This window comes from Papio anubis, chromosome 4, assembly GCF_008728515.1.
Source record: "Papio anubis isolate 15944 chromosome 4, Panubis1.0, whole genome shotgun sequence".
NCBI classification, from domain to species: Eukaryota; Metazoa; Chordata; class Mammalia; order Primates; family Cercopithecidae; genus Papio; species Papio anubis.
Window position 1 is genome coordinate 164,057,785 of NC_044979.1, and position 13,402 is coordinate 164,071,186.

At 42.7% G+C, this 13,402-nt stretch overlaps 1 protein-coding gene and 1 pseudogene across 1 annotated transcript in view; one reads left to right on the forward strand and one right to left on the reverse strand.

Annotated features, from left to right (window-relative positions):
- N6AMT1 (N-6 adenine-specific DNA methyltransferase 1) overlaps window positions 1-13,402 on the reverse strand; it is a 349,821-nt gene that overhangs the window by 185,464 nt on the left and 150,955 nt on the right. The gene's annotated exons all lie outside the window — the stretch shown is intronic.
- LOC116274743 lies at window positions 12,900-12,999 on the forward strand (annotated as a pseudogene).

Consider the following 13,402-nt stretch of genomic DNA (forward strand, 5'->3'; position numbering starts at 1 on the left):
CTTGCTGGCTGTTGGCTTGGAGACGTGAGTCCTTGCTATGTGGACCTCTCCATAGGGCTATTTAGAACATAGCAGCTTGCTTCCTTCTGTAGCTGGGCTCCAAGACAGCAAGAAAGAGAGGCCTGCAAGCCAGAAGTCACAATGTTTTACAAGCTAACCTCAGAAGTCATATCTGACACTTTTGCTACATTCTGTTTGGTAGAAGCAAGTCACTAAGTCCAGCCACATTCAAGAGGAAAAGATCACACATGTGTGTGAATATTATAGGGGCCCTTCTCAGAGGCAGCCCACCATGACAGACAAGTCAAGCAGTGCTCTGGGAGGACTGCAGGCCTCCCTCTACCCCATCCCAGCAGAAAAAGCTCATGCTCCCTATAAGAAGCCTGCCCATGGGTGAAATGACAGAGGATGGGATACACGGCACATGCTGTGTCATACCCATCAATTGCATAAATAAATCCTGCATGAGGGAGGAAGTGGTGGAGAGAGGCTATAAGCCTTAGGCTAAAAAAGTTGGGGGAAGGGAGAAGAGGGAAGGAGCAGACCTTTTCAAATCGAAAGAATCATTAGGAGTAAGGAATGAGAACCACCTAACTCTCACAATACCCTGTTTATATTATGATGCTCAATTTACATATAAAGAACTTGAAGCTTATAGAGCTTGAGTAACCCAAGGTCACATAGATCCTATGTAATGGAGCTAGAATCTATAAATATCCAATTTCTGAAAAAGTGCCATATTCTGTGTTATAATTATACGTCCCATACTCAGAATCTGCTGGGAAGCAGCTATCTGATGAAGACATTCATACTTGCCCATGAAAATGTCCCATTTCAGGAATGATGCTGCCTCATTCTCTCTGTGTCCTTAGATGTCCCCTAAATCTAAAGTTTTATGAAACAATGGCTTGGCCAGGAAACAAAATACACACCTGGCTTAGAAGTAAGCAGTCCCTTCACGACATAGGGCTAGAGAGAAAAGAGAAAAAAAGAGAAGTGAGCAGTCCCTGGAGCTACCTGCAAGCTGTCTGGGAACTCTGCAGAGCACCCTAGGACTGCACAGCCTGTGCCTGCAGCCATGAACCTTGCCAGGAGCTGGTAGCCCACACAGAGGTGGTGACATGCAAGGCAGCTTGTCCAGAGTCCCTGGGTGGCACGTGTCACTCCTAGAAACCTAGCAGGTCAGAAAAGCATTGCTTTGAACTTGAGACAAGATACTTGCTTTCATCAGCCACCCAGCCTCTCCTGCCCTTTTGTTCTAGGAAGCGGGCTAAATCACCGATGGTGACACTTGGCTTCCTGCTGCCTTTGAGGTACAGGGCTGGACAGTGGCTATTTCTAGCCCTACACGCTGCACAGAGGGAGAATGCCCAGGGACCATCGTCTCTTCAAGATGTCATGTCCTGTGTTAAAGAGAATGGGAAAAATATTTACTTGAATGGCTGTATAGTTATATGTGTACCATCATAGTGTCCTTTATTAAATGGTATTTCAGTACCCATTGTGTGCCAGGCACTGTGATGTGTGCTGAGGGTCGCTGATGAATAAAGCAGAGGGCTTGTGTGCCAGGAGCACACATGGTCTCGTGTGAATTCCCAAAGATAATACAGCATATGCTGGCATCAAGGGATGTCCCAGGTCACATAGCATCTCCTAGGACGGACTGCATATGTGAAGGCAGAAGACTGTGGGTTGTGGACGTCACTATCAATTTCCCTCTCTGAGACCCAGTTCACTAAGTTGCTCTTCCCTCGCCCAGAACAAAAGAAGGCTGTAGGCAGGAGGAATGGATGTAAGCATGAAAGGGACTGGTAGGGAGGCCACAGGTAGGGATAAGGGAACTTGTGTAAATAATGTTTCCCAAGGAGACAACAGAAAGGATCACCAGTACATATCCAGCGTGTGCACCCAAATCATCGGAGATCTCCACTCTTCAGAAGAAAATATCCTGTCTGAACAAGAAAAACCTTGATTTCTGCTGAGTCTCAGACCTGACCATTATTCCCTTCTCCCAAATGTCCTTCAAAATCCTCTCCCTGCCTCTAGATAAAATTTTGCTGGTCGGTAGGTAGTACCCAGGTACCTCCAGAACAAGGACTGTGCGATAGTGAAGCTTCACTGGGGTCAACTTAGGCTCTACTCATCACACCTCCCAAACAAAAACATTAAGAATAAGCAGTGATATTGTTTACACAAATTGTGTGGCCTTCCGTTTCCCTGCTCGTAGCAGAATTCCTCTTAGATAACACTGGCTTTGTTTCTCGGCTGAGCATCCACAACAGTGTCCAGCTGAAAATCCCATGTACCCTAAGAATCCAACAGCTGCCTCTCCCTGGGCCATATATGCAGGTCTCGTGATAAAGGAACCAGTGATGCACTTGTGGACCTCTCTACAGTTGAACTTGAACATGTATTTCCTCCACCCGCACCTTACATTTCCCTCTCCTTTTCTCTGTGGGTCACTAGTGTTTTGACTTAAGTTGCCTACCCACTCCCCCCAACCCCATTTTTCTCACACACAGGAGTTTTGCCCCATGTAACCTTTTGGTAGCCTGCTTGCTGTCCTTTGCAAGCCACTGTTTAGTCTTCCTCTGCGACAGCCTCTCCCCACCCCCTTCCCAGCAACGGCAGCGCTATTGCTGATCCTTTTCCCCTTCACACTAATCTTCCAGCAATCTCCATCCTCAGATGTCTGTTCTAACATTTCTTGGTTCATTTAGGAATGGTTCATTCACCCACTTCCCCAGCAACAGCAGCCCTATTGCTGATCTTTTTTCTCCTTCACACTAATGTTGCACCAACCTCCATCCACAGATGTCTGTTCTATTATTTCTTGGTTCATTTAGGGATGGAGAAAAGCCATTATCATCTTTCCTGGGAGAGGGTATTAACATCGGATGCCATTGCAGACCTCCTATTACTGAAATACTATAGCAATCAACCCTTCTAAGTTCAAGATCTATAATATCCATATCAGGAGCTCAAAATGAAACTGAGCCACTCACATTTGTTTCACACACCTGCCTGATTATCTTAGGAACATAAAGTAGACAGTAGCCCCCCGAAGAAGAAACCCAAGTTTGCAAACAGGCGGAGTTCACTGAAAACAGTTTAGACTCCACACAGAGACACATTGCATATATTTACAAATATAACTTTTAAACTCTGACAGCACGAGTACACCATTGAAATGTTTTCATCTCTGTTTTTTATATCTGTTGTCTGCCACAGCATGTCTGCTTTCGACTATAATCAGAAATTTGGCAAGACGACTTTTTAAAAATATTTTACTTATTTATAATTTGCAGTCATATTTATAATGGTGAAAAGGTGAGTTGGTAAAATAATTTACCCTGAGCTCCTCATCAAAAATAAATGTTTATAAATGAATTGTTTTTACATGAAGTGAAGGAGCAGTGAGGAACTTTGATATGACCTGTAGAATAATCCTGATTGAACCTATGCCACAGCTTTGATCAGCTCTGTGACGGTGTGCTGCCTAAGTACCTCATTGAAATGGGTGGGTCTCATCATGAGTCAACAAAAGCTTTCTATCTGAAGAATCATCAGTTCCAACCTTTCTAAATGTGGCAGTGTGCATGCTCAGCATTGAGACAACTTTGGTGTCTGCTTATAAAGACAGACTTTTTATCCATTAAATATTGCTCTGTAACAAACCATCCCAAAGCATAATGGCCCAAACAACAATCACTTGCATAACTCATGGTTCTGGAGGTCAGCAAGTCAAGAGTGGGACAAACTGTGTGGTTCTGTACTCAGCTGAGTTCCCTCGGGCATCTGTGATCAACTGTGGGTTGGTCAGGTGGCCCTGCTTCTGCAAGTTGGCCAGCTTCAGTGGGGGCTCCTCGGCTCTGCTTCATATGGTCTCTCATTCCCCAGCAGGCTAGTCTGGGCATGGCTTCATGATCTTGCCAAGGTTCCGAGAGAGAATAGAAGTGTATGAGGTTTTCTGGGGCTATGTTGGTTTTCTGTTGCTGCATAACAATCTCTACAAACTTAGCACCTTAACACAACAGTCATTTACTAGCTCACGGTTCTGTAAATTGGAAGTCTAGTGCAATAGGACTGGGTTTTCTACCCTGAGTATCATGAGGATGAAATTACGGTGTCACCTGGGCTAAGTTCTTAGCTGGAGGCTCTGGGGGTGAAAATGTGCTTCCAATCCCATTCTTGGTGTTAGCAGAATTCAGTTACTTGTGGTTGTAGGACTGAGGTCCCTGGTTCCTTGCAGGCTGTCAGTGAGAGGCCACTTTCAGCCACTAAAGATGACCCACATTCCTTATCGCAAAGCTCCCTCCATCTCCAAGACAGTCAGGGTATGTCAACTTCTTCCCATGTTTCAGACCTTGGACTGCCTGTCTCTGACCACTAGACTCAGATTTAAAGAACTCATGTGATGAGCTCAATGGATTTGGAAAGGTGGCCATATCTTCAAAATCCCTTTTGCTACATAACATAACATAATCACAAGAGTAATAGCTCATCATATTCACAAGTGCCGACCACAGTGAAGGCAAGGAGATTCCACAAGAGTAAGGGTCATGGTGGAATTCAGCCTCCTGCAGAAGTCTGGGCTTGACTGGCTCATTGGCCCTTCTACGCCATACTGAAAACTAAAGCAGATCAGCCCAAGTTAAAATGGTGGGAAAACAGATTTTACCTTTTGATGGAAGGAGCTACAAGGGCACATTACAAGGAGGGTAGACACAAGGAAGGGGTATAGGATTGACATCAGATCTTGCAATCTGCTACAGACAGGATATATGAAACTTACAAAATCCAGGCAGCTCAACGCCTTATGACAGCTCTTGCTGCAACAAGGTGGCCTGCAGAGACAGCCCATTTCTAGTTATTAGGATGAGAATATGGAAGGACAAGCAAGAAACGTCAGGCCCACACTGTCCCTGAAGTAGGCTAACCCACCTCTATTTCCTTGCTGCTTCACTTCACAAAGCCCAACTATCTTTGCTTCCTGGTCTTTCATTAGTGCAATAGAACAGCAAATCAGGATACTTTCACAGTTCTCTTAAGTGAGTCTAGAGGTGGGGAGCTGCTTGTTAACAAACTTGAAGCCTGAGTATGCTAATATCCTTTCAGTGGCCAGACGCGGTGGCTCATGCCTGTAATCCCAACACTTTGGGAGGCCGAGGTGGGCAGATCACCTGAAGTCAGGAGTTCGAGGCCAGCCCGGCCAACATGGTGAAACCCCACCTGTACTAAAAATAGAAAAATTAGCTGGGTGTGGTGGCGCATGCCTGTAGTCCCAGCTACTCAGAAGACTGAGGCAGGAGAATCACTTGAACCTGGAAGGCGGAGGTTGCCATGAGCCGATAGCGTGTCACTGCACTCCAGCCTGGGCAACAGAGTGACACTCTATCTCAAAAAAACAAAAAATAATATCCTTTCAGAAACCTGCTGGCTGTGTTTGGATACAATGAAAAAAAAAAAAAAAAGGATGAGAGAGGCAGGTGCAAAGGAAATAAAAGTCACAACTGATCCAGTTGGGGAAAGAGTTGACAGATAGGTGTCCTTTCATTTATTGATATTTTGAGATTCACAGGGGTTTAAACTTTATTCTTTTAAGACTGAATAGTTCCCACCTCCCTTCCATATGTAAAATTCGAGCAGCTGGGGAGATTTAAAAGAGGCTCTCCATAAACTCAGAAGTAAAACGAGACAAGGGTCCCAGTAAATACAAAATGATTGGGGTTGGGGAGGCAGATTTTCTATCTTCAGTGAAGTTTTGTTGGTTGGTTGGTTTTTGAGTGAGGGTCTCACTTTGTCGCCCAGGCTGGAGTGCAGTGATACAATCTTGGCTCACTGAAACCTCTGCTTCCAGAGTTTAAGCGATCCTTGGGCCTCGGCCCCCCAGGTAGCTGGGACTACAGGTGAGAACCACCCCGCCCAGGTAAGTCTGGTATTTTTAGTAGAGATGGGGTTTCACCATACTGGCCCGGGTGGTCTTGAACTCCTGGCCTCAAGTGATCTGCCCACCTCGGCCTCCCAAAGTTCTGGGATTACAGGCATGAGCCACCACGCCTAACCCCTCAGTGGAGTTTTATCCACTTATTATAAAATGTTTTTGAGCCTTTAGAGGCAGAGCCAGAGAAAACAAGACTTCAAAAATCTGCCCCTTTTTTTTCTTTAGAAGTGTTGAAATCATAGCCTACTTGTGTTTTAATGGGGTTTCAGAGCTTAGTAAGAAGAAGAAGAAGGAGGAGGAGGAGGAGGAGGAGTAGAAGAAGAAGAAAAGAAGAAGAAGAAGAGGAAGAGGAAGAGGAGGAAGAAGAAGAAAAAAAGATGAGCTGCTGTATGATTCCCCAGCCGCCTTAGAAATGTGCACCAAGCTTACAATGAAAACTTGTAAGGAGCATATATTTCTTTTAAGGATTCTCAAGAGCTCTGGAGAACTGTGCCTTTCTCTACAAACATCACTTCACTGCCCTCACATCTCAGTTAAATGGGCTAAATTCACCAAGCCCTGCTTAACTTCACAAGCCAGGTCTGCCAGAACCCTGGGAGGTTTCCATTGCTGATTGGCAGCTAGCCAGTAATATACACACAGAATGCAAGGGTGAAAGGATGACCTGCGAAGCAAAGAATCGTGTTCAGGGAGAAACACAGGAAGGGGCAGGCTGGGAGCAAACACTGCAAAGCCAATTGCAGCGCGTTTTCATTTGTTTGGAGACGGCATTATGGGAGGGCTGGAGGATTGTTTCTTAGCTTCTTCAGACGACAGTCAGATAATTGCTGCAAGTGGAGAGCTCAGAATAGCAACAATTTGCCGACACATGAGGGCCCCTCTTTACGTATTCATCTTTTTTGTCACCTTCCACTTATGTATGTGTTATTGAAGTAGCAATGGACACGTTGAACTTTCTTTTTCAGAAAGCTATTAGCTTAGCTGGTGGTCTGTATTATTTCCACATTTAAGCAATAAAGCAGTGTTCTTTGTAAAAAATCTGACTTTTTTCAGTTAAGTTTGTTGCCAGATCTCCCAAAAAGACAGCTGAAGTCTATTACATATGTTGATCGCTATTATTGGGAGAAGGTGTTGGCAACCTTTTGAGTGGGGAGTGATGTTGCCAATGTGTTTTTCCAACAAGGTAAGGATGAGACAAGATAAAGGGCAAGGAAGGGGGAAAGGGTGCTGATGTGGACACAGAACAGCTCCCTCTTGCTGTCCTCCCTATGCTTTCCATCAACATCAAGTGTCTCTTGTAAACACCAGCAGGGACAGTTCAATCTGCCCATCTCTGACACTTGGGTCTCCCTTTCAGAAACTTCTCTGTGACCTGGGAAACAGTCCCAAGGAGAAGCCAAGACCCTGGGCCTTGATCCTGGGCCTTTACCCTGGGGGCTCCTCATGCAGGTCACTGCCCCACTCCCTGAACTCCGAAACAGTAGAGCTTACCTCCTAGGAAAACCTCCCAGAGGATGGCTGTAGTCCCCAACACTTTTGTACTTGCAACATTTCTTACCCTGTAATAATACAAAAACTCTCACATTTAAATGCGTTCATTTAACAGAGGCCAATTTCAGCACAAGCACTTCTGGGGCACTTGTGTTTACAATGGGGACAAAACAGACAGTTGGCGTCTGTGGGAAGCCTAATCCGAGTCATTTTAATGCATTTTGCTTTCAATTAGCTTTTTCTGAATAATTCTATGACCATATTGAAATCGTGAGCGACATCCTGAAATATACCTACACTGGATTGTAAACCACAATGAAAAAAATCTATAAATGTCGCCCTTTCCAGAAGCTCATGTGTACTTAAAGTGAAACCAAAAAAACCTAAATTAGGTATTCGCAGATACCCTTCTGGGAAATTCGCGAGAGCAGCAAAAGTATACTGACATGCATATTTCTGACCCCATTTGATGACCTAAAACTTTTCCTCCCTCTTCGTTTTCTATTGCTGAACCACAGTATTTTCCTGCTTGGCACAGATGAAGAACACAGGTCCTTCTTTTTTTGTTTTTCCCACTGAGGCTATGAAATTGGCCATTCAGTTATTACAGTAAGGATTAGTCAGGACATTTCAAGCACAACTAATTAAAGAAGTGTTTTCTGAAATTAAGATATTTTTGTTTAATTACATTAGAAGGAACTAAATATAATATGGTATGGATAAAAACAGAATTACTCAGAACTGAGGGAAAAAAATAAGTTGTGAGAAAATGTTAATAAGATCTGAATAAAGTGAATGCCATCTTCCTAGCATTTTTTCCGTAAACTTCATCAGTTGGGAGAAAACTAAATCTTCAATATTAAAAACAAGTCTTATGAGCAACAATTGCTGTCTGGTCACCCTCTAGAGCAGGGCGCTATCTAAACAGAACTTTCTGTAATGATGGAAAGATTCTCTATCTGTGCTATCCCTATAGCCAATAGCCCTAGGTGCCTATTCAAATTTAAATTAACTAAAATTCAATAAGATTAACAATTCTGTTTTTCAGCGACAGCAGCCACATTTTAAGTGCTCAAAAACAACACATGGCCAGTGTCTACCATATTGGACAGCACAGTTCTAGAAGCCAGGAAAGAAGGTTAAATACACAGTGAAAATACACACCCGAGGTTTTCCAAACACGAGTAGAAATGGGAAATTCTTCCCAAAAGACCTCTATGGAGCATGAGAAGAAAGGTCTACTTTGTATCATCTGGAGGACTTTTTCCTCTTTCCATCAAGTTTCAGCCAATAATTAAAACAAGTTAGCAATATTTTTCATCCCAACACCTTGTGCAAATTCTCATCTTCCCCCAAAGAGTTCCCTTGACATGCGTTTTAACACACCCTGTCTATAGAAAAAGCACTTTCCAAACACCCAGTGTATGTTTTTCATGTAAATTCACTTTTCTGATCATTTTAGTAAATTTATAATGGAAATTCTCACTACTTAAAGCCTATCTATAAGTAGCAACCACAGTTTCCAAAGCTATTCCATGAAGCAGGTCTCTCTATTTACTTTTGTCTATTTGTGTAGCCCAACCACGCAACAAGATTTTCAAACTGGCCAAAACACATGAAAATAGACAAAGTCCTTTATTGTGTGGGTAACCCATTGGAATGTCTTATTCCCTATGAGAGCTGACATAAAGCAGGAATTCAAATGACACTGGGTTAAAACCCGATGGCCAACTGCAGATTCCAGCCTACTTTTCAGTCAGTTGGCTATCATAGCTTCCATATGGGCAATAGCGATTGTTTATTAATTAACCCATGCAAAATACATCAAATCTAGTTGGAGAGGATTTTTTTTTTTCCATTCAACTTTTGTTTTTGTTTTTGTTTTTGTTTTTTTCTTTTTTTTAATTATTATTATACTTTAAGTTCTAGGGTACACGTGCATAATGTGCAGGTTTGTTACATATGTATATTTGTGCCATGTTGGTGTGCTGCACCCATCAACTCGTCAGCACCCATCAACTCGTCATTTACATCAGGTATAACTCCCAGTGCAATCCCTCCCCCCTCCCCCTCCCCCTCCCATGATAGGCCCGGTGTGTGATGTTCCCCTTCCCAAGTCCAAGTGATCTCATTGTTCAGTTCTCACTCATGCGGTGTTTGGTTTTCTGTTCTTGTGATAGTTTGCTGAGAATGATGGTTTTGCTTCATCAATGTCCCTACAAAGGACACAAACTCATCCTTTTTTATGGCTGCATAGTATTCCATGAATTGTATATGTACCCACATTTTCTTAATCAGTCTGTCACTGATGGACATTTGGGTTGATTCAAGTCTTTGCTATTGTGAATGGTGCCGCCAATAAACATCGTGTGCATGTGTCTTTATAGCAGCATGATTTCAATCCTTTGGGTATATATATGCAGTAATGGGATGGCTGGGTCATATGTTTTCGTTCTAGATCATAGAATCATGTGCATTTGTTTTCCATAATGGGTTGAACTAGTTTACAATCCCACCAACAGTGTAAAAGTGTTCCTATTTCTCCACATCCTGGAGAGGATTTTTATGGGAGGGAAAAGGTACCCTTTCTTCACCAGCCTCGGCTTCATGCTGAAGTATTGCACAACTACAGTGTTGTCATAAGCTTAGAATTCAAATGATGCCAAAAACTATCAAAAGCAACCTGCAATCTTTACCTGACCCAGGAGTTTACAAGATTGAATTCCTAGAAATTATTTGCTTTATTCTTCTGGAGTCTGCTTAAGTCTAGACAGGCAAGAAAGAACCTAGCAGATCAATGCCTCTCAAGGGAATTGATCCCAGTCAGGCGCAGTGGCTCATGCCTGTAATCCCAGCACTTTGGGAGGCCGAGGCGGGCGGATCACAACGTCAGGAGATTGAGACCACCCTGGCTAACACAGTGAAATCCCATCTCTACTAAAAACACAAAAAATTAGCTGGGTGTGGTGGTGGGCGCCTGTAGTCCCAACTACTTGGGAGGATGAGGCAGGACAATGCGTGAACCCGGGAGGTAGAGCTTGCAGTGAGCCGAAATCGCGCCACTGCACTCCAGCCTGGGTGACAGAGCGAGACCCATCTCAAAAAAAAAAAGGGAACTGATCCCTTCTGCCCAACTTCCTGGGTAGAGTGGCCTTCAGTGAACCATATTCAGAATTAGCTCCTGTGGAACTTGACTACGGAAAAATATGTTAATACATTTTTGAAAATTATTTAATGCATATTTTTGGACACAGGGCACTGTTGATAACTGTACATATGCTTTACCTCCAATACAATTACTACTATAACTTACTTCCTCAGTTGGTTTCTGTTTGGTTAACATACACATGCGTTAGCTCCAAGATAACTGAAGAGCATTTCCATGCTTACCAGACCAGCTCCAAACCAAGCACAATCTCAAATCTAAACTCTTATTCCTAAAGTCGAATCAAACCAGATGGGTCCCATGGGAAGAAATGAGATATGTCCAGGCCAACATCATGATTAGACCCATCTCCAATGTCACACTCACAAGTCGGTTTCCTAATCCACTCAACCCAACATTTTACCTCCAAAACAGACGACACAAGATCATGCTTGAAACATATGGAGACAGCATCAGCATGGAGTTTTAAAAGGGGAGGGAAAATGTTTGTATTAGGCATTCAAACCTAATACATAAAGAAGTTTCTTTTTCTAACTTTTATTTTAAGTTCAGGGGTGTATGTGCAGGTTTGTTATATAGGCAAACCTGTGTCATGGGGGTTTGTTGTACAGATTATTTCATCACCCAGGTAATTAAGCCTAGTACCCATTGGTTATTTTTCCTGATCCTCTCCCTCCTGCCACCCACAACCCTCTACCAGGCCCCAGTGTGTGTTGTTCCCCTCTATGTGTCTCTGTGTTCTCATCATTTAGTGAGAACATGTGGTATTTGGTTTTCTGTTCCTATGTTAGTCTGCTAAGGATACTAAGGCCTCTAGCTTCATCCATGTCCCTGCAAAGGACGTGATCTCATTCCTTTTTATGGCTGCATAGTATTCCATGGTGTATAAGTACCACATTTTCTTTATCCAGTCTATCATTAATGGGCATTTAGGTCGATTCCATGTCTTTGCTATTTTGAATAGTGCTGCAGTGAACATGTGTGTGCCTGTGTCTGTATAATAGAGTGATGCATATTTCTTCCTTTGGGTACATACCTAGTAACAAGATTGCTGGGTCAAATGGTATTTCTGTCTTTAGGTCTTTGAGGAATCACCACAAGAGAGAACCTTCTTTAGAGGGAAAGCAAGCCTGGGTTTGAGGATGTGTCGGCAAACTATCGCTCAGGACTAAATCTGCCACCTGTTTTTGTAAATAAAATATTTACAAAACACAACCATGCCCGTCTGTATAGGTATTGTCTATGGCTGCTTTCAGGGTAAAATGGCAGCATTGAGAAGCTTGGACAGAGACCGTGTAGCCCATAAAGCTGACAATATTTACTATCTGGATGGACCTGTACAGAAAAAGTTTGCTGGTCCCTGGTTTAGAGTTGTACATTTGCTGAAAACAGTGATTATTGAACAGTTCCTTTATGTTTGCCACAGAGCACCATTTGTGCCTCAGTCTTAAAGCAACTCTACATCTCATCACTCTGCTGCCATAAGTTCTGAGAACAATTATTTCTTTGTTAACATTTGGTAAACTTATCTCTACAGACACAAAAGAAGGTTGGGAACATCTCTGAGGTTTAATTTCAAAACATGTTTGAGTTTAACATGGGGATTCACCAAGTGCTGGTAGCTAGAATAATGATGGTACTTATCCAGAGACTTTTCAAGGGGAGGTTACTGACTAGTGCTTTGTAGTACAGGCCATAAGAGTAAACTTGAAAAAAAAATGGGCATCATTCTTTTTCCAAGTTTTAACCATAAATGATCATTTTTTAAAAGGTTCCAGTAACTTACCCACAAGGAAAAAAATCGGGGAGGGAGATAACAACACAGTGGTTTTGTTCTAAAACAGTCATGTGCGATGTCATGGTGCCATCTACAGTATTTCAATATTTTCACCCAAACACCAGAATGTGAAGAAGCCCTATAGACACATGTCTATTTATTGAGGGAGAAACGTTTTGCTAGCACAACAGTATAAGAAGGCTTTACGCTAAAATTTTCTCTGTGGTCACGGTCTTCTGTCTTCTTCTCCTATGCACCATTTTTAAGTTTATTCCATTTCTTGATAACTTCTTAAGTGCCATTGTGATAGTAAATGTTAAAATTAATGAATGTGCTGTACCTGGTAGGAGGGCAATGAAACTGTTCCAAAATGTTGGGATTTAGTATCTGCTCACGTTCACACAAATGCAGTCACTATTGTCAAGTGCGCCACAGTGGTGGAGTGTAGAACAGCAGGGATGAGACCCGAACGTCTGAAAAGTCAGTATTTTAAGAAGTCTTGGAAAATTTGGGGGTTGAAGAATCTAACAGGAGTGCTTGCTTCAGCAGCAATTTAGAGTAGATTAGCATGGCCTCTGCGCCAGGATGACATGCACATTCCTAAAAGTGTTCCACATTTAAAAAAAAAAAATCTAAGGGCATGTGTACATTTGCTAGAGCTACCATAACAAAGTGCCAGAGACAGAGTCATTTCAACAACAGAAATTTATTTCTCACATTTTTCAGTCCATAACAGGAAATAAGGAGTTAAATGAAGCATTTGCTTCTACTGTTTGTACCTAAACTTAACAGAATACAGTAAGTAACAAGACACTGGGATGCAGGAAAGAAAAAAGAGAGAGAAGGAAGGAGAGAAGGTAAAGGGAGAATGGAAGAGAGGAAGGGAGGGAGGAAAGAAAAGTTTGGTGAATGACTGCTGTCTAAACTGCTTCAAACAAGAGATCTTATTTAATCAAGGAATTCAGCCCATCTATGCCTATTAGGAGGAGGAAAAAGCCTAAAGTAGAAGATGGTGAAAGTTGGA